This window comes from Ursus arctos, unplaced genomic scaffold, assembly GCF_023065955.2.
Source record: "Ursus arctos isolate Adak ecotype North America unplaced genomic scaffold, UrsArc2.0 scaffold_24, whole genome shotgun sequence".
NCBI lineage: Eukaryota > Metazoa > Chordata > Mammalia > Carnivora > Ursidae > Ursus > Ursus arctos.
The window spans coordinates 16,267,735-16,289,956 of NW_026622919.1; the positions used below are offsets into that span (position 1 = coordinate 16,267,735).

Here is a 22,222-nt window from a genome sequence, read left to right on the forward strand (position 1 = left end):
TGTAAGATGAGTGCCCTTTCCTCTCCAGGCCCTCAGGACCATATATGTGTTTGACTTTATATGTAAGTATTGGTATGTGTATATTTTATGTACATACATAAAATCTCCCCCTGTGGCCTTCCGGCCTTGAGTTTTCATCACGTCGCTTCCTGGATGAGGAACCTACAGGGGTGAGGGGCCGGCGTTGGGGGTGATGGATAAGAGGATCTACAGGGCACTTAGGTAGGGGGCTTTGAGTGGCAGACTGGTGGGAAGCTCTGCCGGGGTTCCTATTTCTATTCCTCCCGCCTCGGGCCCCCTTCCCGTCCTCTCGTCCAAATGTCTCTCTTTTCCAAGAGCCGAGACAGAGACAGAGACAGCGAGATACACAGAGACTGAGACGCCGAGGCACCAGCATCCCTCTCCCCCCTCTGTCCCGCCCCAGCGCTCTGACGGACATCCTCCATCAACCAATAGCGCTCACGATGTGCCCCGGAAGGGCCAATGGGAGACAGAGGAGGGCGGAAGATTCCCCGCCCCCACTTCTAGGCTTGGTTGAGCCGTGCAGGTAGGTCCGGGGCCGGGGGAGCCGCCGTTGGCACTGGTGCCCGGGGGGGTGGGGGCACGAGTCGGTAGGGGTGATGGTGGGGAAGGGGAGGCGGCCCCGACTGCGGGAGCCGGACGGGGCGGCCCGGGCGGGGGGCCGAAGGGCCCGGGAAGCGGGCGCCGCCGAGGGCCCTGGAAGCGACTGGGCTGGGGGAGCGGGGACGCTTGTGTGGGGCACCGGGACCCCCGCCCCGCGCCCACCCGCAGGCCTGGGCCGCGGGCTCTGGGCCGAGGGGCCGGGGGGCCTGGTTGCCTGGGGGCGGGCCGGGGCCGGGCCCGGGGTCGGGGGCGCCGAGCAGAGCCCGGGGCGCCAGGCCGAGCCGAGGTGGGACGGACCGACGCGGGGAGGAAGGGAAGCTGCATCCCGCGGGCCGCCCCTCCTGAAGCAAACCGGGGCAACGGCCGTAGGCGCCCCTGCTCTGAGCCCACTCCCCTACTCGTCCCCGTCCTAACAATGGGGATGGGGCAGAAGGAGTCGCCCTACTGCGGGAAGGTGGGGGGGGGATAGGTTTGGGACTAGGGTCCAAGGCGGGGGGAGGGGTGGGAACTCGGGCTCTCCCCTTTCTCTTCTCTCCTTGGCTTTTGCGGTGAGGATCATGGAGGGGCTATTAAACCTCCTGAGACTTGGGTCAAGAGTCGAACTCCTGCCCCCCTTGCGCCCCCCAACCCCCCCTAAAATCCGATGAGCGGTAGGAAAGTGATGCCAAGTCTTCGAAGCAGAAGTGACAAGCGCATAGCAAGAACAAATCCACTCCAGAGGTTTTTATTTTTAATTTTTCTTAAAAACGAGGATATTGTAGTCTTTGATTTTTCAAAATTTGTTTTACGGGGCGAGGGGGGGGTGCTGTTATTTTTGTTCCTACTCGGGCAAGCCTCCATTTTAAGCGAAGCAGTAACTGGTTAAGCTGGAATTTTCATTCAGGCCTAGGACTTGAACAAGGATCCTACAAGAGGTCATTTAATCCATCCTTCTTCCTCCACAAAAACTTACCTCCCTCCCAAACTCAAAATTAAGTTGTTTGGTCTGCTTTTAAAGATCTCTAGGAAAGAAGGATCTTTTATTTGCTTGTAGCGTATCAGGACAGAGTAGATTTTCTTTTTATGTAGAATGGGCTCTGAAACTTAAATTTTATAAAATTTAGGACAATCAGAATGATCAGAGAGGTTTTAATTTATTAAATGAAATTAAATATGGCAAGGGTCTTTTTAGATGCTCAGTTAACAAATAACTTTTCAATAGTGTTTTTGAAGTACCCTGAATCGTCATTTTTTTATCTGGGATTTTAGTTTTCTGATTATTTGATAAGCACTTTTGTATTATCTAAAACATGTGTTAGACATTTAATCCACATTTTATGTAAAATATATTTCTACATATATAGAGAGATATACATTCACATTTGCCCTTTTCGTAGGGGACTGTGATCTATATCTCTTTTTAGGGTGGTGATGCAAATAGTACTTTGAATTTCTGTCCTGATAGCTTAAACTATTTGGTTATTCTTGATTAGTTCATAGTCTAATTGAAAGTCCTCTCTTTCAGATACCTTCTTGAAACAAAAAATTTTCCTACCTGCTCATACTCGGTGACTGAGGGATTACTAAGATTCCCTTCTTGCTCATTTCTGAGTATTGTCTGAACTCTTCTGACACTATGAATGCTATTTGGATGCCTCTCAAGGTAGGATGTGTTATTTTTAAAACTCAAGTTCTCATTTTATTTTTTTTCCTTTAGAATTGAGAATATTTGAATCCTTGAATTGGCAATTCTTCAGCCCTTTTACCTGACACTCTTTTCCCTTTCCAAAACTACTGTTGTCTTTGCTTCCAGGACTGATTGGTTACTCCTCACTTTGTATTGCTACTGTTCTTGATTACTGGTGTTAAAGTATTAATGAAGTTCTTGAATTAACTTCCATTATAGTGATGTGTTTACTTTTTAACTTTAAATGATGACAACCCACATAGTTGTAAAATTCTGTTCCTGTATCAGTAGGATGGATTGGCAGTCAGACATCCAGGTCCACTTTCAAGCAGGTACTTTAGAGTCATAGGTACTAGGGTGTGTCCCCCTCTTGCAAATCTGTAGCTGATTCATGTGTTACAAAAGATGTGTCATTAACCATTTGTTTACTTGAGACTTCATATAGTAGATTAGAACATTCTAAGACCTGTTGGTTTTTGTATACGACTCTGTTGGAGAGTCCTCCTGCTGCCCCCTAGTCCTTTGCACTAGAATTTACACTATTTTTCTCAACAGGTAGCATTTTTTGCCAAGTTTCATCTCACAGGATAAACTTCTTGGGCAGTGTGGGTAGATATCTTTAGATGAAAAAGTCCTCATTGATATGATGGTTCTCTGGTCTCTTGCTTCCTTCCAAACTCTTGTATAGAGGTGGCCAAAGGACTTACCTTTAGGACTAAACAGAGGGTAAAGCTTTACCCGGAGGGCACAAGTTGCCTTCCCTTGGAGCTAGATACTAGTGTAGGTTAAGACTGTTGCGTGGTAGTCTGTCCTGTGGAATTCCAAGTTAATGCAGTGAATAAATCAGAGAATAATGCAGTCTCGGTAACTTAAATATGGGACTGTGGGAAATCTTAGGTAAATGTAGACTGAATTCTCGTCTTCATTTATGTTCCAGCTGCTATTGTTGGATAAGGAGTGCTTATATTAGTATAAAGGAAGCCAAGGTGGCACAGTTTCCAGCCATTCTCCTTGTAGAGTCGGAGGGGTTGCATGGGGAATCCAGCCAGAAGCCCTGAACTCGTGAGAATTGAAGGACCTTGTACAAGAGTATTTCTCTTTGGGACCAAGTGTTTAGTGCCAGCATCTGGTGGCTCCTGTTATCTTTAGGAAGTAGGCAAGGGGATATGAATGGGTACTAGTTCTCTGGAAACCTAAGGAAATTGAGACCAGTATATCGCATTTTATTTTTTAGTCACCTTAGTTTTAGCTAATGTATTAGGTACATAGAAGCCTGCTGTTTAACATTTATATGATGTTTAAGATTTTAACTCTAAATTGCTGAATCTGGGATGTTACCATATAGTTCCACAGTAACCCCCAAAGTTGTATGAAAGGCCTCTGGGTTGGCAGGAAAACAGAATGGAAGTCAGTGCTCTATGCTATGTGAGTTACCTACTTAAGAATTTAGTTATGTTGCTGCCTTAATTTTATGTTCCCCATCAATCCTTTGACCATTGGGAGACCTCTTCTGAGTCTAAACAAATTTTTTATTTGCTGACATTTTCCTATTCCTTTTATTACCTTAAAAAAAAAAAACCCACCTTGAAACTTGTGTTGGAGACCTTTTGGGAGGAAAAGGGCACCTTTGGGGAGGAAGAGGATAGCGTTGAATTTAAAGGATGGAAAATTAAAAGGGGAGATAACTTTATTCTCTTTTTCATTGTGAATGTCCTTAAAATGTTTCTGAGATGTATTTTCAGATTACAGCTGCTTATTTTTAAGTAAAAAAAAAAATGATGGGTTAATTAAAATGTATATTTTGGAGCCAGAATGTTCATTTTTTTTTTTTAAAGATTTATTTATTTATTTATTAGAGAGAGACAGCCAGCGAGAGAGGGAACACAAGCAGGGGGAGTGGGAGAGGAAGAAGCAGGCTCATAGCGGAGGAGCCTGATGCGGGGCTCGATCCCATAACGCCGGGATCACACCCTGAGCCGAAGGCAGTCGCTTAACGACTGTGCCACCCAGGCGCCCCCAGAATGTTCATTTTTTATACCTCTTACTCTTTGTTTCTGATTCTCTTATTTCAGAATGAACTCTAGTTCTAACAGGCATTACTTACATGTTACACCTGAGTATGTGCTTGTTTCCTTGCGTATAGAAAATAGCGCCATTACGCACCCTTTTTACAAACCAAAGTACCAAAGGAAAGATAAGTAACAAATGCAAAGGAACCCCAAACAAATACTCCTCAATTTAAGGCACTGTTGTTAATTACAAATTCCCATGGAGATTATTTGCTGCTCTCCCTATATTAGGGATCCACAGCTTTTTCATTGCTAGCCATGACTAAGCACTATGGATAACGTTTGACGTTCCTGGGTCCAATTGTCAGGGTTGGGGCATGGGTGAGATGGAAGAGGAACAGGGAGGAGGAGAAGAAGTGGGCAAGCTGGAGAAAAGAGCAAGGAGAAGATGCGGTAGCAGAGAGAAGGGATATATGGGCTCTGGCGTGCGCTGTGGCGCCACCGTCCCTTCTCTCAGGTAGCTTCACAGAACGCTGGTTGCCTCGTGTGCTGGACTGAACTAGGATGGAAGCAAGTAAAAAAGTATTCTGGGCAAAAGCACAGAATTAAAATATAATTCAATGTGATATGGAAAGGTCTCCAAGATACATAGTTAAGTGATAAAAGCAAGATGTAGGAGATGTACATTTAAGATGTAACTTAAATATGGGACTGCGGAAAGGAGAAAAGAAAATTTGTATTGGCTTCGTATATATGCATTAAAAAGAAAACTTTCGAAGAATAAACAAAATGGTGACATTGGTTACTTGTTAAGTCAAGGAACTGGGTGGTTAGAGGACAGGGTGAGAAGGAGACTTCTCACTGTATTGTATTTTTTTATGCTTTCTGATATTTGTATCAGTATTAAAAAATGTAATACAAAATTTTAAAAAACCCTTAAAAAACAGTATTTTGGTCCTTACATCTCTTCTCCAGTGTCTGGAAGTCAGAGGTATAGCCAGGGCTACCACTGAGAGAGCAGAGAACCCTTGAACAGTGGTCGAAGGGATACATACACAAAGGGTACTGTCACCTAGGACACACATTCTCCTGAGATCTTGAAGAATTTTGAATTATAGATGTGTATTTCTAGGATTGAATTGGAAGGTCAGGCATTTAAAATTTTTACTTGCTCTTAAAGCTTTAGTAAAAATGACTTTCATTGTTTACTCCCTTGTGTTGGCAGTTCGATACACTGCCATGTTCTTGGTTGTGTGATCTTGGGCAATTTCTTAATCTCTCCGAGACTCAGAGTCATCCTTTGTATTGGAAAGAATAACGTTGTGTATATTACAGCTGTAAGGGACATGGTGTCTGGCTTAGTGAGCTACTGCAGTGATTACAATAATCACCATTAATAGTAGTTCCTTATAGCCTGGTGAAGAGTGAGGGCTCTGGCTGATGTTGGGCAAATTCCTTAATCTCTTAGAGCCTTGTGTTCTCATATGTAGAAAGGCCATGATTGTAGTATCTAGATCCCAGGGTGGACTTCAGAGGAACTAAATAACTTTGTTGCTGCAGAATGCTTCGACTGACACTTGGCATGTGCTCAGTGAACACGGGCTGCTGATTCTCTTCGTGACGTCTGTTTGCCAGGGCTGCCATAACAAAGTGCCACAAAGTGAGTGGCTTACACGACAGAAATGGATGTGTCTCAGTTCTGGAGGCTAGAAGTCTGAGGGCAGGGGCTTGCTCCCTCTGAAAGGGCTAGGGCAGGATCTGTTCAGGCCTCTCTTCCAGCTTCTGGTAGTTCCTTGGCCTGTGGCCACATGACTTCAGTCTTTATATAGAGTTCTCTGTGTGCATATCTTTGTGTTTAAAATTTCTCCTTTTTAAAAAGGACAACAATCATACTGGATTAGGGCCTACCCCAGTGACCTCATTTTAACTTGATTACTTCTGTAAAGACCCTATCTCCAATTTTGCTGTACTGGGCATTAGGAGTCCAAAATGTCTTTTTGGGGACACAATTCAACCCGTAGCGACATCCAGTAGCCTTGTCAAGCGTCACAGACTTAGGTTGCTCAACATGAGTGGCAGACCCTCAACACCTGTACTTAAGAAATGAACATTTTGGTGCAGATTAGTAACATGATTCAAAGAAGTGGATTATTTCCTTAGGCTTCTGATGGATTTGTCTTTGTTACGTATAGTTGTTTGTTGCCATTGAAACCTTAGATTTATATAAAATCAAAACTTTACAAGGTTAGATTATTCTGTTTTTTTTCTTTAAGCTATCAGTAAAATCCAATTTGAAAAATTAAGGCCAAGATTATAGTCTTGTTGTCCATGTCTCATCCTTTGTGGAAACTGCTCGAACCTTGGGATTTCTTTAATCTGTAAGAATTAGGCCCAGGTGTGTGTCTTTGGGGGTTTGGGAGCTAAGGCTACCCAACGAGGAATTAACACCCCCTTCCCTATGTTTTATATGCAATCAGATGGCATGGTTATCCTCTAACATTTGGCTTCAAATTGTCATTTTTGGGGTAGACAGTATGGGTCACCCCAGAAATAGCAAGACCTTGAGGAAGTTCCTCCTGTGGCCTGACTAATTTGGTCAGCTCTCTGCTTCCATTCCCCTCTTGTTTGCCTTTAGGATAAAGTTCAAACTTTTTAGTGTAGTGTATAGACCCCGGATGGCCTAGCTGCTGCTGGCCTTTCTGTTTTGTTTTTAAGCCTTACCTTTCACCACTGGCCTGTATACACCTTTGTTTGATGGTTTCCTTCTCCTGAAACTTCTAGTGTTAAGACTTAAACAGTTAGCATTTAGGTGAAAGTTTTTCTAAAGGTATTACATGCTTCTCTGCCTGCTTGAAGAAAGCACCCTGCATAAAATTTTATCTTTTAATAATTATAATAGAAAATTATTAAAGCTCCTCGCTATGCCTAGCAATTACTGTAGTGGGCTGAACTATAATGTGCCTTCGGAGACCATACAGTATACTCTGTAATTGGACTAGTGTGTATGTATTCTGTACTCTTGGGTTATTCTTTTTATTTTATTTTATTTTATTTTATTTTATTTTATTTTATTTTAAGTAATCTCTACACCCGATGTGGGGTTCAAACTTAGGACCCTGAGATCACGAGCCACATGCTTGTCTTTTTTTTTTTTTTTAAATTTTGAAGATTTATTTATTTATTTTAGAGGGGGGAGGGGCAGAGGGAGAGGGAGAGAGTGTCTTTTTTTTTTTTTTTTAAAGATTTTATTTATTTATTTATTTGACAGAGAGAGACAGCCAGCGAGAGAGGGAACACAGCAGAGGGAGTGGGAGAGGAAGAAGCAGGCTCCTAGTGGAGGAGCCCGATGTGGGGCTCGATCCCAGAACACCGGGATCACGCCCTGAGCCGAAGGCAGATGCTTAACGACTGCGCCACCCAGGCGCCCCGAGCCACATGCTTGTCTGACTGAGCCAGTGAGGCGCCCCATTCTCGGGTTATTCTTTATGTTCTTTAGTCTGTTATCAGCTACTTTCATGCTCTCCTACCTTAGTGTCAGGCAGTTACTGTCCTTGTTCCAGCCTCCAGCAGCTCTCCCCTCTATTTGAATGCTTTCTTTCCGTAGTAGGCTAGGATACGAGCAAACTATATAAATTTATTTGCCAAGGAAAAGTAAATAGGTCTTTAGTGATGACTGGAGGGACTTTTCTATGGATAAAATACATGAAGAATGACAGTTTTCTGGCAGTCTGATGTAAAATGATATGGTTTTGCTTGTGTGCATTTTATGGAGAGCAAGGATCCGTTGCTTTCATAGATTTTTTACAGTGGTCTGGGACTGTTCTAGATAAATATGTGTTATGAAATTGCTTTGTGAGTTGTCATCAGAGGTCAGTTCCTAAATTCTTTCTCCTAGCTGCCTACCTTGAAGTGAAGGAGTTCAAAGTGTTGGGTAATTGTTTGGATTGTGGGAGGAAGGGCCATTCAGCTGGGTCAGAGAGGGCTGACCGGGCCAAGGCAGAGCATAAGAGGTAGGGGCTGGCGTTGGGGAGAGCAGTCAGGTAGAGGGTAGGAGAGCAGCACTGGGCTTTGTTGGCTGGTTTGCTCCGGAGGACAAAGGGAGTAGCCACAGTAATTCTGGAAGCTCAGAGAATATATGCAGGTACTTGATTTGAAGAAATTGAAAAAAAAAATTTTTTTTAACTTTTTATTCTGAACAGTCTAGTGATTGAAGTTTTTGCTAGTTTTTTTTTCTTCCTTAAAAATCATCTTGTGAAACGTTTGCAACCTGGATCATAATTTGGTAAGTGAGACAGCCAGATGAGAGTGAAAACAGGGGTAGAAGAATCAAAATAAAAAATTTAATTAACATTATAATTCTAAAAACATCTTACTGTGGGGGCTTCTTCCAAAGTTAAACAGCTGCCTTACTTATAAAGGAAATCGCCCTTCCCCCAGTGACTTTGCCTCTTGGGTCAGAGAGCACACAAAGCCTGTCAGGAAAGAAGACCTCTTGGGCCCATCCCTGTGTCTGTCTTTGTCTCTTCCCATGCTAGGCCCACCCCTTTGGCCTCTTGAGCTATTTTCTTCCTTCTCGTAGGGACCTCTGGCTGTCAGTTATCTCTTTTCCCAACCAATTTTCAACCTGCTATTTCCTATTGGCTCTTGCCCTTCAGCTTATAAATACACTCAAGTCTCTCTCACTTTTTGAGAAAACAAAATCCCTACATCACAACCATTGGTTCTTCGGTAGCTTCCACCTGTGTGTACCCTTACACAGTTCCTTACACTGTTGCCACATTCAGAGGATCTGTTTTTGCCCATATCTTCTGAGGCCTCCTCATAGTGTCTGGCACTATGGACCGTTCCCCCTGGCTGTGGTGGCTTTGGGCCCTCCTGGCCTCTTGTCTTCATTTCTGAGAAGCAACGTAGAAGGGTGATCTAGAACATATACCGTGGATTTAGAATCCTAGATTCACATTTCAGCCCTGCCACTTACTGTGTGACCTTGGGAAAATAATTTCACATCTCTGATCTCTATGCCTCAGTTACCGCCTCTGAAAAATGGGGAAAATAATAAAAATAATAGCACCTCCCTCAGAGGACTGTTGTGAGGAGGAAATGAGTTAATCCGTGAAAAGCACATGGAAAGGTGCTTGACATGCTGTCAAGTACAAACGATGTGAGTGCAGGCCCTTTCTGTCATCATTGTCCTCTCTGGCTGCTCTTTGTGTTTTCTTTGCAGACTTTTTTCCTCTTTCACATCACCATTTGCCTTACCTCGGCCCTCTCTCCTCTTAACCTCTGCATTTCCTGGGGGACATCTTAGAGCAGTTTGTGTGTCACGCTCCATCCGTGTCCTGATGATTTGCATCTGTGTTTTCTCCAGCTCCACGTGGTCTTATCATCTCTGATCCCAGGTACACAGCTGCCTCCTGGACATCTCCACTTGGTTGTCCCGTGTTCATTTCAAAATGACCTAATTCGCTATTTCCCCAAGTCCAGCCTCTTCCCATCTTCATGTCCCTGAGAGTGGTACATTCACCCACACAGTCACTCAAGTCAGGATTCCTTCTTCTGGCACAATGGTCATGCTCCTGAGACGCTAACTCAGAATTTTTCCTTAGTCACCTCTACTTCTCTCTCCCGAGTTCAGACCTTGGCCACCCTTTGCCCGCGTGAGCTCTGTTGCCTTCCGATCATTCTGCTTGACTGCCTTCCTGTCTTCCAAGTTGCTGCCGTAGTGATCCTTGTAAAATGTTGATCTCATTATCTGATCATATATGCCTTCTCCCCCTGGCTTACCTGGCTTTTAAGGTAGAATTCAAATGCTCTTGGTAAGCATCCAGGCCTTGGTGATCTGGCCCCAGCCAGATCATCTCTCTCCTTCCTGAGCACCCTGCCCTTGACAGTGCTGAACGGCTTGCAGTTCCTCTGTGTGCCTGATGGCTTCTTTGCCCTGGGGCCTCCGCACGAGTACTTGCTTCTCTCTAAAATGGCTTCAACCCCTAGATTTTTATTTTTATTTTATTTTTTATTTTTTAAAGATTTTATTTATTTATTTATTTCACAGAGAGAGAGACAGCCAGCAAGAGAGGGAACACAAGCAGGGGGAGTGGGAGAGGAAGAAGCAGTCTCATAGCAGAGGAGCCTCATGTGGGGCTCAATCCCATAACGCCGGGATCACGCCCTGAGCCGAAGGCAGACGCTTAACCCCTGTGCCACCCAGGCACCCCCGCCCCTAGATCTTTAATTACAGGGATGATAATAAGAGTAACAGCAATAGTAGTTGACACCGAGGGCTTCCCGTGTACGCAGGCATTGTCTTTGGGTGTGTGTGCACGCACCTGGCGCTTCTTCTGTTGTATGGCGATTGCAGGTTTGCTTCTCTCCCCCATCTGGTCTCTAAGTCCTTTGAGAGTAGGGGTTGGGTCTTGGCTTTTATCATCACTACTTGCTATGGGATGGCACTGAGTGAATGTGTGTTGCACGAATGGTCTAAGAACTACACTGCCCAATCTGTGAAGTACACCTGTAGGAGGGTATGAGTGGAAAAGCTGAGTTAGCCACATCTATTCACCAGTCCTGGCCTTCCCCTTTGGAACTGTAGGACTCAGCCTGTTCAGTGAGCAGCTGTGTAGCTTGGAATAAGGATTACAAGGAAGTTTTTGGTTTGTTTTTGTTTTAAATTCCCATTGAATTATGAAGGGCATAGGTGTTCTCATTTTCTTAGTTTTGCTTTTGAAGAAGAGGCCATTGCTGACAACCCAGTGCCACTTGGTATTTAGAATGTTTTCACATTATTAGAATAAAGTATAGGGAAATGAATAGTATTTAGGCTTATGATGTTTCAACCAGGTAGTATATATGGCAGTAAACTGATTATAATTTTGGAATTCTTTACTAAAGTGATCAGATGTCCCTTCCTTTTTCATCACTGCTCTGTTGAGTTTAGACACATACTGTTTTACCTTTTGTCATTGTATATAAATTGTGTTTTTAGCAACAGTCCAGAATATGGACAAGCTTATACCGTTGACTCTTGAACAATGCAGGGGTTAGGATTGCCAACCCTGTGCGGTCGAAAATCCACATGTAACTTTTGACTCCCCCACAACTTAATTACTAATAGCCTACTGTTGACCAGAAGCCTTACTGAGAACATGAACAGTCAATTAACATGTATTTTCTGTGTTACATGTGTTCTATACTGTATTCTTAAAGTAAGCTAGAGAAAAGAAAATGTTAAGAAAATCATAAGGAAGATAAAATACATTTACAGGATTGTACTATATTTATATATGCTGTCAGTTTATATTGTCTCTTTATAAGACGAATCATGTGTCTATCAATATCTACATCAATATTTGTCTCAGGACATAAAATACTGTAGATATTATATATGTTACTAACACTAGACATCAAAAATGAAAAGATAATGTACAGTCTGTGTGTAAGTTTTAATAAATTTTAATTTTTTATAATTTGCATATATTTTATGGTAGTGATAAAATAGACTAGTTATCTACATACATTTTACGCTTTCATGATTTACCTAACATTTTCTTAATTTTTTGACATTTCTAGACTATGTGATTCATCTGCCAGTTTTTTCAGTTGTTGCAAATCTTCAGTGGTTTTTCCAATACGCTTATTGAAGAAAATCTGTATAAGTGGTTTAGCGCACTTCAAACCCTTGTTCAGGGTCAACTGTAATTGCAGTCTGTGGTTTATTTTTATCTAGGTCTTAATCATATGGTAATTTTTGGCCAGCAGGGGGAGCTGAAGCCACTGATATGTGACTACATCTCAACCGGTTTTCAGTTTGTTACAGCCAAAAGAAAGAAAGACCCTACATCTAAAACTGATGATGTACTATATGTTGGCCAATTGAATTTAAATTAAAAAAAAAAAAAGAAAGAAAAGTAAAAGCCTTACTGACAAAGAGCTAATCAAGGTTCACAAGGAAGAAATACAATTGCCAAGAGGCATATGAGAAATATTTTTATTCTGATAAGTAATCAGAGGAGTGGGGATTAAAACGATATACTCTTTTTTTAAATTTTAAATTTTTTGAGTAAACTCTACCCCCAGTGTGGGGTTTGAATTCATGACCCCAAGACCAAGAGTCGTAAGCACTACCGACTGATCCAGCCAGGTTCCCCATACAGTATTTTTATTTTAACCTATCAAATTGGCAATTGAACTGTGCTGTTAAGGGTAGTAAGGGGGCAGTCTCCATAATTACTAGTTGAAATGTGCATTGTCCCAATTTTTCTGGAAGGTATTTTGGCAACTTATATCAAAAAACCTAAAGATGTCCTTTAACTTAGTTTTTTCCACTTCTAGGAATATACCTGTAGGGGAGAAAAATAGAGATGTATGGAAAGATTTGTGAACAAAGATATTTGTCATAGCATTATCTATACTAGTGAGAATTTAGAATAAACTGAAATGAGCAGTGAGATTAATGGATACATTATGGCATGCCTGGTTGGCTCAGTCAGTAGAGTATGAGATCCTTGATCTTGGGGTTGTAAGTTTGAGCCCCATGTTGGGTGTAGAGATTATGTAAAAATAAAATCTTAAAAAAATAGGTACATTTTGGCATATTTAAGGATGGATGATTATACAGCCATAAAATAATATTTTTGAAGAACTTTTAATGTCTTAGAATGTTGATTATTTGCTAAATGAAAAATTCAGGATAGAGCTATATAAAGATTCTAAATGTATAAAAGATAAAGAAAAATATAAAAACATGTATACATAAATAAAAGAATGAAAGGAACTATAGCAACAAACCTCACTGAGCCTGTTAGACAAGGGTATCACCAAGTGATATTTCGAGGCGAGGTATTATTACATTATAAGCTGTTAACCCCAGAATCATAGGGCCCTACCTAAGATATCACTTCTATCTTGTAGGACCCCAGAATGAACTTAATATACATAAATTTATGCACTCCTTGAGTATTCTTCACCCTAAATACCTCTTGGTGATAATACATTCCACACATTTCTTTTTTTTTATACTTAATAATTACTTTATTTTTTTATTATGTTCAGTTACCCAGCATTAGTACATCATTAGTTTTTGATGCAGTGTTCAGTGATTCATTAGTTGCATATAATATCCAGTGCTTATCACCACACATGCCCTCCTTAATACCCATCACCCCCCTCCCTTCTGTATCCCTGTTTGTTTCCCAGAGTCCAGAGTCTCTCATGGTTTGTCTTCCTCTCTGATTTCTTCCCATTCAGTCTTCCCTCCCTTCCCCTGTAGTCCTCCGCCCTATTCCTTATGTTCCACATATGAGTGAAAACATAAGATAATTGTCTTTCTCTGATTGATTTATTTCTTTTCGCATAATCCCCTCCAGGTCCTTCCATGTTAGTGCAGATGGCGGGTATTCATCCTTTCTGACGGCTGGGTAATACTCCATTGTATATATGAGCCACATCTTTATCCAGTCATCTGTTGAGGGGCATCTTGTCATCTTCCACAGTTTGCCTATTGTGGACATTGCTGCTATGAACATTAGGGTGCCACACATTTCTTTTTATCTGTTGTGGAAAAAAAGACTACATTTTCAAGTTTAAAAGCTTAATATAGTGTACGAGGGTGTGGTGAATAAATTAGTATTTTTGCCATATTGATACATTTTCTGATTTTGATCGTAGTGCTCCTTAGCTTTCATGTTTCTCAGTTGAAGACAATTTTAAAATGTAATCTTCGGTGAAACCTCCTTCAGCCTCTTAGTCATTCCATTTACATTTCTTTGGATCCTTGTCAGCATTGCTTTGCCTTTCTGGATTTATGGTAACCAGTCAGAACTACATTTCAGATAAAGCTAAATTGTGATTTGTTAGAAGGATAGGAAAATATGTTCTATTTATAGTCTTTTCCTTGTTGTTATCAATAGAATTTCCAGCCACCCCCTGTCCCCTGCCTGCCTTTGCACAGAACATCCCAGTCTCTTTAGAGGAACATTCTACAATTACTCAAAAACTACTCTACAGTTATTTATTTTTTTACCGGAAGCTATGAATTCTTTAGGCCCAGCTTCGGTTTTTTCCTGTAGACGCCTTACTTTCCTTTTGTCCATGCTGTGATACCTGCCGCTTTCCTGTCTGTGGTACCTTGGCTTTCTCTAGCTCACTGGGCTCTTAGAGCTAACTCAGGGTAAGAAGCACCTTCTTAGTTTAGGTCTGATGGGTAGAAAGCTTGACCTTATGTTGAGTTGAAATGTGCCCCTCTGTAATTTCCACTTTGGGCCTAATTTTGTCTACACAGGAACTGCCTAGAGCGGCTCTAGTTTCTCTTCTGCTGGACGGATCTTTTAGATATTTAGACAACTTTCAAGTGCGCCAAAATATTCTTTAAGCTGAAAAGGAATCCCTACTTTTTGCAAATGTTTCTCATTTGATACACTTAAAAATCCTTTCCACCTCTTAGTTCCCTTATTTTTCCAGCTCTGTACTGTTTCACTGTCAGGAAGCTCATCATTCCATCTGCAAAATGGGGAATTTTCTATATGTCTTTTAATATATTCAAATGTTAAATACAGCATTTCTAAAATGTTACCTAGTATCAGTCTTGTGATTATACTTCTTCATTTGGGGAAGTGCCTCAGCTCCCACCATTATTTTCTGTCTGACTTACAACCCATCTATGGTAAATATTCTCAATTTTGTGGTCACTTATGTTTAAAAAAAAAAATAACCTTTTACTTAGAATCTTGTCAAGACGTTACAAAAGCCCACATAAATCATATTCACATTCACGTTCCTTTCTTCTTAGAGAATTTGTGTAGACTGGAATGGTGTGATTTCCTCTTTTAGAAGCTGTGATGTCTTTTCCTCAGAAGGTTATTCATGCTGATATGTCTTGTGGTCCCATCTTTTACTAGAGATTTGCCCATTTGGCTGATTTAAAGCTTGCAGCCAGAGCCCTTCTCTTGAGTACATGGGAGTTATATTGATGGCATGTGCCTGTACATTTTTGTTCAGCAAATATTTATTGAGTGCCTAAATATGCCAGGAGTTGAGCAAGGGGCTAGATAAATGTTGATAAAGGAAATATCTGGATTCCATCCTTCTGGGGCTTATAGGAGGTCACTCCTCTCATATAACAGCCAGTTAAGTTCTGCCCTGCAGTTTTATAATTTTATACTCACCTTGTTTTAAAATGCAGAGAATACTTTGGGATTCCATGACTACCTAACATCTGATACATTAGTTTGGAAGCATCTGGTTTTTTTAATGATGAATTTAATTGGCTATCAGTGATTTATATGCTTTAAAGGGTAATTTAGAAATACGTTTTTCTTCCTCATGTCTTCCTTGGTAAATATTGAAGCAAATGAAAGTTATCAGCTATCAGCTGTCTTGCTTTTATCACTGTTTATACCCTATTTATCAAGTGACCCATCCAGTATTTATTTGGCATATTTTTTTTAGACATTTAAACCACCTCTTTGTGGCTTTGCATTTTCTTGCAAGGTTTTTTTGTTTGTTTTTGTTTTTTGTTTTGAAAGATTTATTTATTTTAGAGAGAGCGAGAGTAGCATGGGAAAGGGGGCAGAGGGACAGGGAGGGAAAGTCCTAAGTGGACTCTGCATTGAGCATAGAGCCTGAATTGGGGCTTGATCTCATGACCCTGAGATCCCCACCCCAGTGGAAACCAAGAATGGGGCACTCAACCGACCGCACCATTCAGGCACCCCCCTTGCTAGGTTTTAATTGTTGTTGTGCCTACATATGTCTTAGTGCTCCTGATCAGCTACAATCTACGGTCTTTTATTGCTTTTCCTCATTTTTGTTGTTCTGTTCTGAGTAAAGTTTTCCCCTTTTTCCACCTTCTCCTTCTCTCCCCTCCCCCAACCCCACGCAAGTTAGCAATTTAAAATGTAAACATTTTTTAAAATTTGGGTTGAGTTCCTGACTTTTTTAATATCTTGCACTCAGTACAGTATTGTGAAGTCCACCTCTATGTTTTGTATTACTCACTTGCTTTTTAAGCAATTTTAATCTTATCTAACTAAAGTCTACATTTTTTTTCTAAAATTAGGTAACCATATAATACATTTTTTTTTGATAGGCACATTTTTTATGAATGTGTTTAGGATAGAAGGGGGTGGGCAGAAAGGGGAGGAGGCAGGAAGGTGAAGGTATGCATATAAATATTTTTATTTTTCTTTCACTCTACGGAATGTTGGTTAAGTGTGTTTTGTATCTCCGTTACCTCTGGATCATGTATGTTAGTTTCTGATTATAATTTAGAACCAAGTTCTGTTATATGTGTATGTTGTAGGTTCTAATCTTCTTTTAAAGATTTTATTTATTTAAGAGAGAGCGAGAGAGAAAGCATGAGTGAGGGGAGGAGCAGAGGGAGAAGCAGACTCCCCACTGAGCAGGGAGCCCCACTTGGGACTCGGGACTCAATCCCAGGACCCTGGGATCATGATGGAATCATGACCTGAGGTGAAGGCAGATGCTTAACCGACTGAGCCACCCAGGCGCCCCTGTTCTAATTATTTTTGAGAAAGCATTATTGTATTACTTAAAATTTTATCATTTCCCTCCCAAAGAAGTTTGTCGGTAAACAGATTGTTGAACCCTGCATTACTGTTATTGTAGTTTTCAAGGTTTCTGAATCATTGAGTATTAAGGTTGAAAAGAAATCTTGATTCAAACTAGTCAGGCTCCTTTGTTTTCTACATGAAGAAACAGAGTGGTGCCGCCATTTGCCCAAAGTCACATAGCTACCGAGTGGCAGAGCTAGAACTCGAATGCCAGTTCAGCATTAATTTTATCAATCTGATGATTACTGGGGCTAGACTTATATGATAAACACGTTTATATTGGATCATATGCAAACAAAAAAGAATTGTTGATTGATGGGGGAGAAAAACGAATGATTGATCTGGCTTGGAAATGAGTTGACTGATCTGCATACTTTTCTGTTCAGATCTGTATCTGTGGATCAGGGTATCTTCTTTATATTCCAGATAGTGCCGGGGATGACAATGCCACATTTTTTTTCTCCTTGAACTACCCATTCATAGAAACCTTGTCAACCATCTGTTATAAAATTCTTAGGACAGAGTATAATATCCTTGCTTTTCTTTAAGCTTTTAAAATAGTAATACATTCCAGTCCTGTCTCATTGAAGATAACCTTTCCAGTAATAGGATTTTGTGTTCCTTAAACTCTTCCCTCACTGAGGTTCTAGTTCGCATCTACGTATAGATAACTGTTCGTATTGCTGACATGTTGGGTCTTCCTCATTTCCTTCTCTTATAGAGTTAATTAGAGTCAGTTGAGTTTGATGGGAACCTCAGTTTTTGCTTGTGTATATTGCTGGTAATGAGTCTGCAAGTGTTACATGAAGGCAAATTAGTGCTATGAGGTAATCTCTTAAGGGGAAATAAAAGAATTATGGTTTGCCTTTTCTTGAGATTTTTGCAAGTGGGTCAATATTCTTTTTTTTTTCGGAAAGTGAAATTTTTAGAAATTAAGTATTATTTTGGCTCCATCCATTTTTTTTTTACAGCTTTTTTGAAATATACTTCACCTATAAAAGTTACCCATTTAAAATGTACAACTGTTTCCTTTTAGTGTATTGACACGGTTGTGCATCTGTCACCAAAATCTAATTTTAGAACATTTTTCAACACCCCAAAAAGAAACCCTATATCTATTAGCAGTCACTTCCTATTCCCTTTTGTACCCCAGTCCCTGACAACCACTAATCTACTTTCTATGTCTGTAATTTGCCTATGCTGGACATTCATATAAATAAAATCATACAATGTGTGCTCTTTTGTGACTGGCTTCTTTCTCTTAGCATGTTTTCAAGGTTCATCTATGTTGTAGCATAGATCAGGACTTCATTTCTTTTTAAGGTCAAATAGTATTCCATTGTATGAACATGCCCCATTTTGCTTATTTGTTAATCAGAGGACCTTTGGGTTTTACTATCTTTTGGCTATTACGAATAATGCTGCTATAAACATTCTTGTGTAAGTTTTTGTTTGGACACCTCTTTTCAGTTCTTTTGAGTATATACTTAGGGGTAAAATTACTAGGTTATATGGTAACTCTGTTTAACTTTTTGAGGAACCACCAAACTGTTTTACAGTTACACACCCGCAGTGTATGAGAGGGTTCAGTCTTTCCACATCCTTGTCAACACTTGTAACCATCCATCACTTTGGTTTTAGCCATGCTAGTCTATGTGAAGTGGTGTCTCACTGTGGCTTTGAATTCATTTTCCTGATGACTAATGATGCTGAGATGTTTTCATGTGCTTATTAGCTATTTGTGTTTCTCTGGAGAAGATTTTTCTGTCAAAACTTCTGCCCATTTTTTAAACTGGATTGTCTTTTTATTGTTGAGTTATAAGAGTTCTTTATATATTCTGGAAAGAAGTCCTTTGTTACATATGATTTTCAAATATCTTATCCCATTCTGTAGGTTATGTTTTCGCTTTCTTGATGGGGTCCTTTATTTATTTTTTAAAAATATTTCATTTATTTATTTTTTGAGAGAGAGAGTGTGTAAGCGAGTGCGAGCGGGTGGAGGGGCAGAAGGAGAGGGAGAGCGAGAATCTCAAGTAGGCCCTGTGCTTAGTGGGAACTTCAGCTCACAGGGCTTGATCTCACAACCCTGAGATCATGACCTGAGCTGAAATCAAGAGTTGGACGCTTAACTGACAGAGCCACCCAGGTGCCCCCTGGGGTACTTTAATGCACAAAATTTATAATGCTTATGAAGTCTGAGCTACATGTTTTTTTCTTGTCACTTATACTTTGTTGCTGTATCTAAAAACCATTGCCTAACCCAATATAATGAAGATTTTTTTTTTTAAAGATTTTATTTATTTATTCGACAGAGATAGAGACAGCCAGCGAGAGAGGGAACACAAGCAGGGGGAGTGGGAGAGGAAGAAGCAGGCTCATAGCAGAGGAACCTGATGTGGGGCCCGATCCCATAACACCGGGATCACGCCCTGAGCCGAAGGCAGACGCTTAACCGCTGTGCCACCCAGGCGCCCCCAATATAATGAAGATTTTACTCTTGTTTTCTTCTAAGAATTTTATGATTTTAACTCTTATATTTTGGCCTATGATTCATTTTGAGTTAATTTTTGTGTAGTGTGTGAGATAGGGTTTCACCTTCATTTTACTGCATGTGAATATCCAGTTGTCTTCATACTGTTTACTGAAAAGACTATCCCCCTACCCCCTCTTGAATTATTGTGGCACCCTTGTCAAAAATCAGTTGACTGTAGGGCACCTGGGTGGCTCAGTCGGTTAAGCGTCTGCCTTCGGCTTGGGTCATGATCCTAGGGTCCTGGGATAGAGCCCCGCATCGGCTCCCTGCTTAGCAGGGGGTCTGCTTCTCTCTGCCTGCCACTCCCCCTGATTGTGCTTTCTCTCTCTCTCTTTCTCTGTCAAATGAATAAATAAAATCTTTAAAAAAAAGAAAAAGAAAAATATCAATTGACTATAAATGTGAGGCCTTATTTCTGGACTCTCACCTATATTTCATTGATCTATATGTCTGTCCTTATGCCAGTACCACACTGTCTTGATTTCTATGGCTTTGAGTTAGGTTTTGAAATGAGTAAGTGTGAGTCCTCCCGCTTGATGCTTCCTTTTCAAGATTGTTTTGGGTATTCTGGGATGAAATTGAATCTCTAATTTAGTGGGGAATTGCCATCTTAACAATGTTAGATCTTCCAATCCATAAACATGGGATGTCTTTCTACTTACTTAGGACTTCTTTAAGTTCTTTTGACAGTTTTTATAGTTTTCAGAGTATAAATTTTATACTTGTTAAATTTATTTCTAAGTATTTTATTCTTTTTGATGCTAGTGTAGATGGAATTGTTTTTAATTTCATTTTCAGATTGTTCATTGTTAGTGTATAGTGATCTTGTATCCTATAATATTGATGGACTTGTTTTTTTTAGTTCTAATAGTTTATTTGTGGGTTCCTTAAGGATTTTTTATATACAGCATTATGTTATGTAAAAATAGATTAGTTTTTCTTTTTCCTTTGTAACCTGAATGCTGTTTATTTCTTTTTCTTGCCTAATTACCCTGGCTAGAATCACCACTACTATGTTGAATAGAAGTGGTGAGAGCAGACATCCTTGTTTTGTTCTTAAGCTTAGAAAGTATTCAGTCTTCCTTCATTAACTATGATGTTAGCTGTGGTTTTTTGTAGATACCTTTTGTCAGGTTGAGGAAGTTTTCTTTAGTTCCTGGTTTTTTGTGTGTTTTTATCATCAAGGGTATATTGGATTTCATCAGATGCTTTTTCTGCATCAACTGAGTACTCATGTGGTTTTAATCCTTTATTAATATGTATTACGTTAATTGACCTTCAGGTCTTTAAGAAAAAAAACTTTTTTTGAAGATTTTATTTATTTGAGAGAGTGAGAAAGAGCATGAGAGTGGGGTGAGGGGCAGAGGGAGAAGCAGACTCCCTGTTGAGCAGGGAGCCTGATGTGGAACTCGATCCCAGGACTCTGGGATCGTGACCTGAGCTGAAGGCAGTCGCTTAACCGACTGAGCCACCCAGGCGCCCGACCTTCAGGTCTTTAAAACCAACCTTGAATTCCTAAGATTAGTCACGCTTAGCAAAGGTGTACTGTCCTATTTATATGTTGCTGGATTCATTTGCTAGTGTTTTGTTGAGGATTTTTATATCTTTATCCATAAGGGATATTGGTCTGTAGTGTTTTGTTTTGTTTTTAAATATCTTTGTCTGGTTAGGTATTACGGTAATAATAGCATTATCATATGAATTGAGATGTGTTCTTTACTTCATCTTGAAATAATTGTGGTTTAACTTTGGACATTCATTTAGCAGTAGTAAATTCTAATTGCTTAATTACTGAATGATGATAATAGTTAATATAACTAATGTTTAAGAAATGATATGCTATTGAATTTGTGGCAGTCAGAAGAGACCTAAAAGCTTCCCCCAGTGCAAAAAAAACAAAAAAAAAAACAAAAAAAAAAAAAACAAAAAAAAAAACGAACTAAGAGTGAACGGAGGGATGCAGAATTAAATAAATTGGATTAGGTCACAAATTTCCCTTTTCTAGACTTCTGCCTATCTTTAGATATTCAGAGTAGAGGTTCTAAGTCCAGTACTTTAGATCCTCAACCCTTACTTGGTTCCCTTGACCTTGGTTTTATTTTGGGGTAATTACATCGTTACCTCATTCTAGTTATGCCGTAAATAATATCCAATTTTAGCATTCTTGGGGGTGGTTTAGGCAAGCTTTACAAAAGGGATCAGAAAAGAGTGTAATTGGAAGCATAAAGCACTAACATTTTGCTAATTGTTCTCATTACTTCTTAGCTTTGAATTTTTAACCATTTAAAATGTCAGTGAATAGAAGGGATTTTTCCTGGCTGCCACATAACTTATGAGGGTGACTCAGTATTTTCTTCTAGTGGTACTACAGTGATTAGCAGCTACTAGGACCTCAATAAATGTTTATGAATGAATGGGAATGAATGTTAGGGCTTTAAGGGGATATCCAGTTTTACTGAAAATCAAAGAAAGTCATTCAGGGCAGGAATATTAATATTGCTGATGTCATATTGTAAAAATTTAATGACTTAGCCTAAATATTACCAGCAAGATCATATTTTGATATTGCCAGTATAGACAGAATAAATGTTAAGTTTTGCCACGTCCCCTACACAGAAAGTCTTTTTCTTTTTTATATCACAGAAGATTTAGCAGTTAAAAAAAATTTTTTTTAATTTCTATTTGTTCTGCTAAAGTTCATTTGGAACAAGTTTTCTTAGATAAATTTGTCTAAATTTGATTGTGGGAATTAATTTGGAATATGGCTGAAAATACTGAATATTGTATCTTTACGTCTAATTCAGAAATGAGAAAAGGTTGTTGT

At 40.1% G+C, this 22,222-nt stretch overlaps 1 protein-coding gene across 2 annotated transcripts in view; it reads left to right on the forward strand.

The window, feature by feature from the left end:
• Positions 1–502: 502 nt before the first annotated feature.
• Positions 503–22,222, forward strand: part of KANSL1 (KAT8 regulatory NSL complex subunit 1) — a 177,706-nt gene continuing 155,986 nt past the window's right edge. The window contains exons 1-2 of one of the 2 annotated variants that reach the window (XM_026512561.4): positions 503–547; positions 2,129–2,266. The gene's annotated coding sequence lies outside the window, so the exon portion shown is untranslated. Of the gene's footprint in view, positions 548–1,182; positions 1,345–2,128; positions 2,267–22,222 lie in introns of those variants that run through there. The other variant, XM_044389154.3, reaches the window with a different exon arrangement.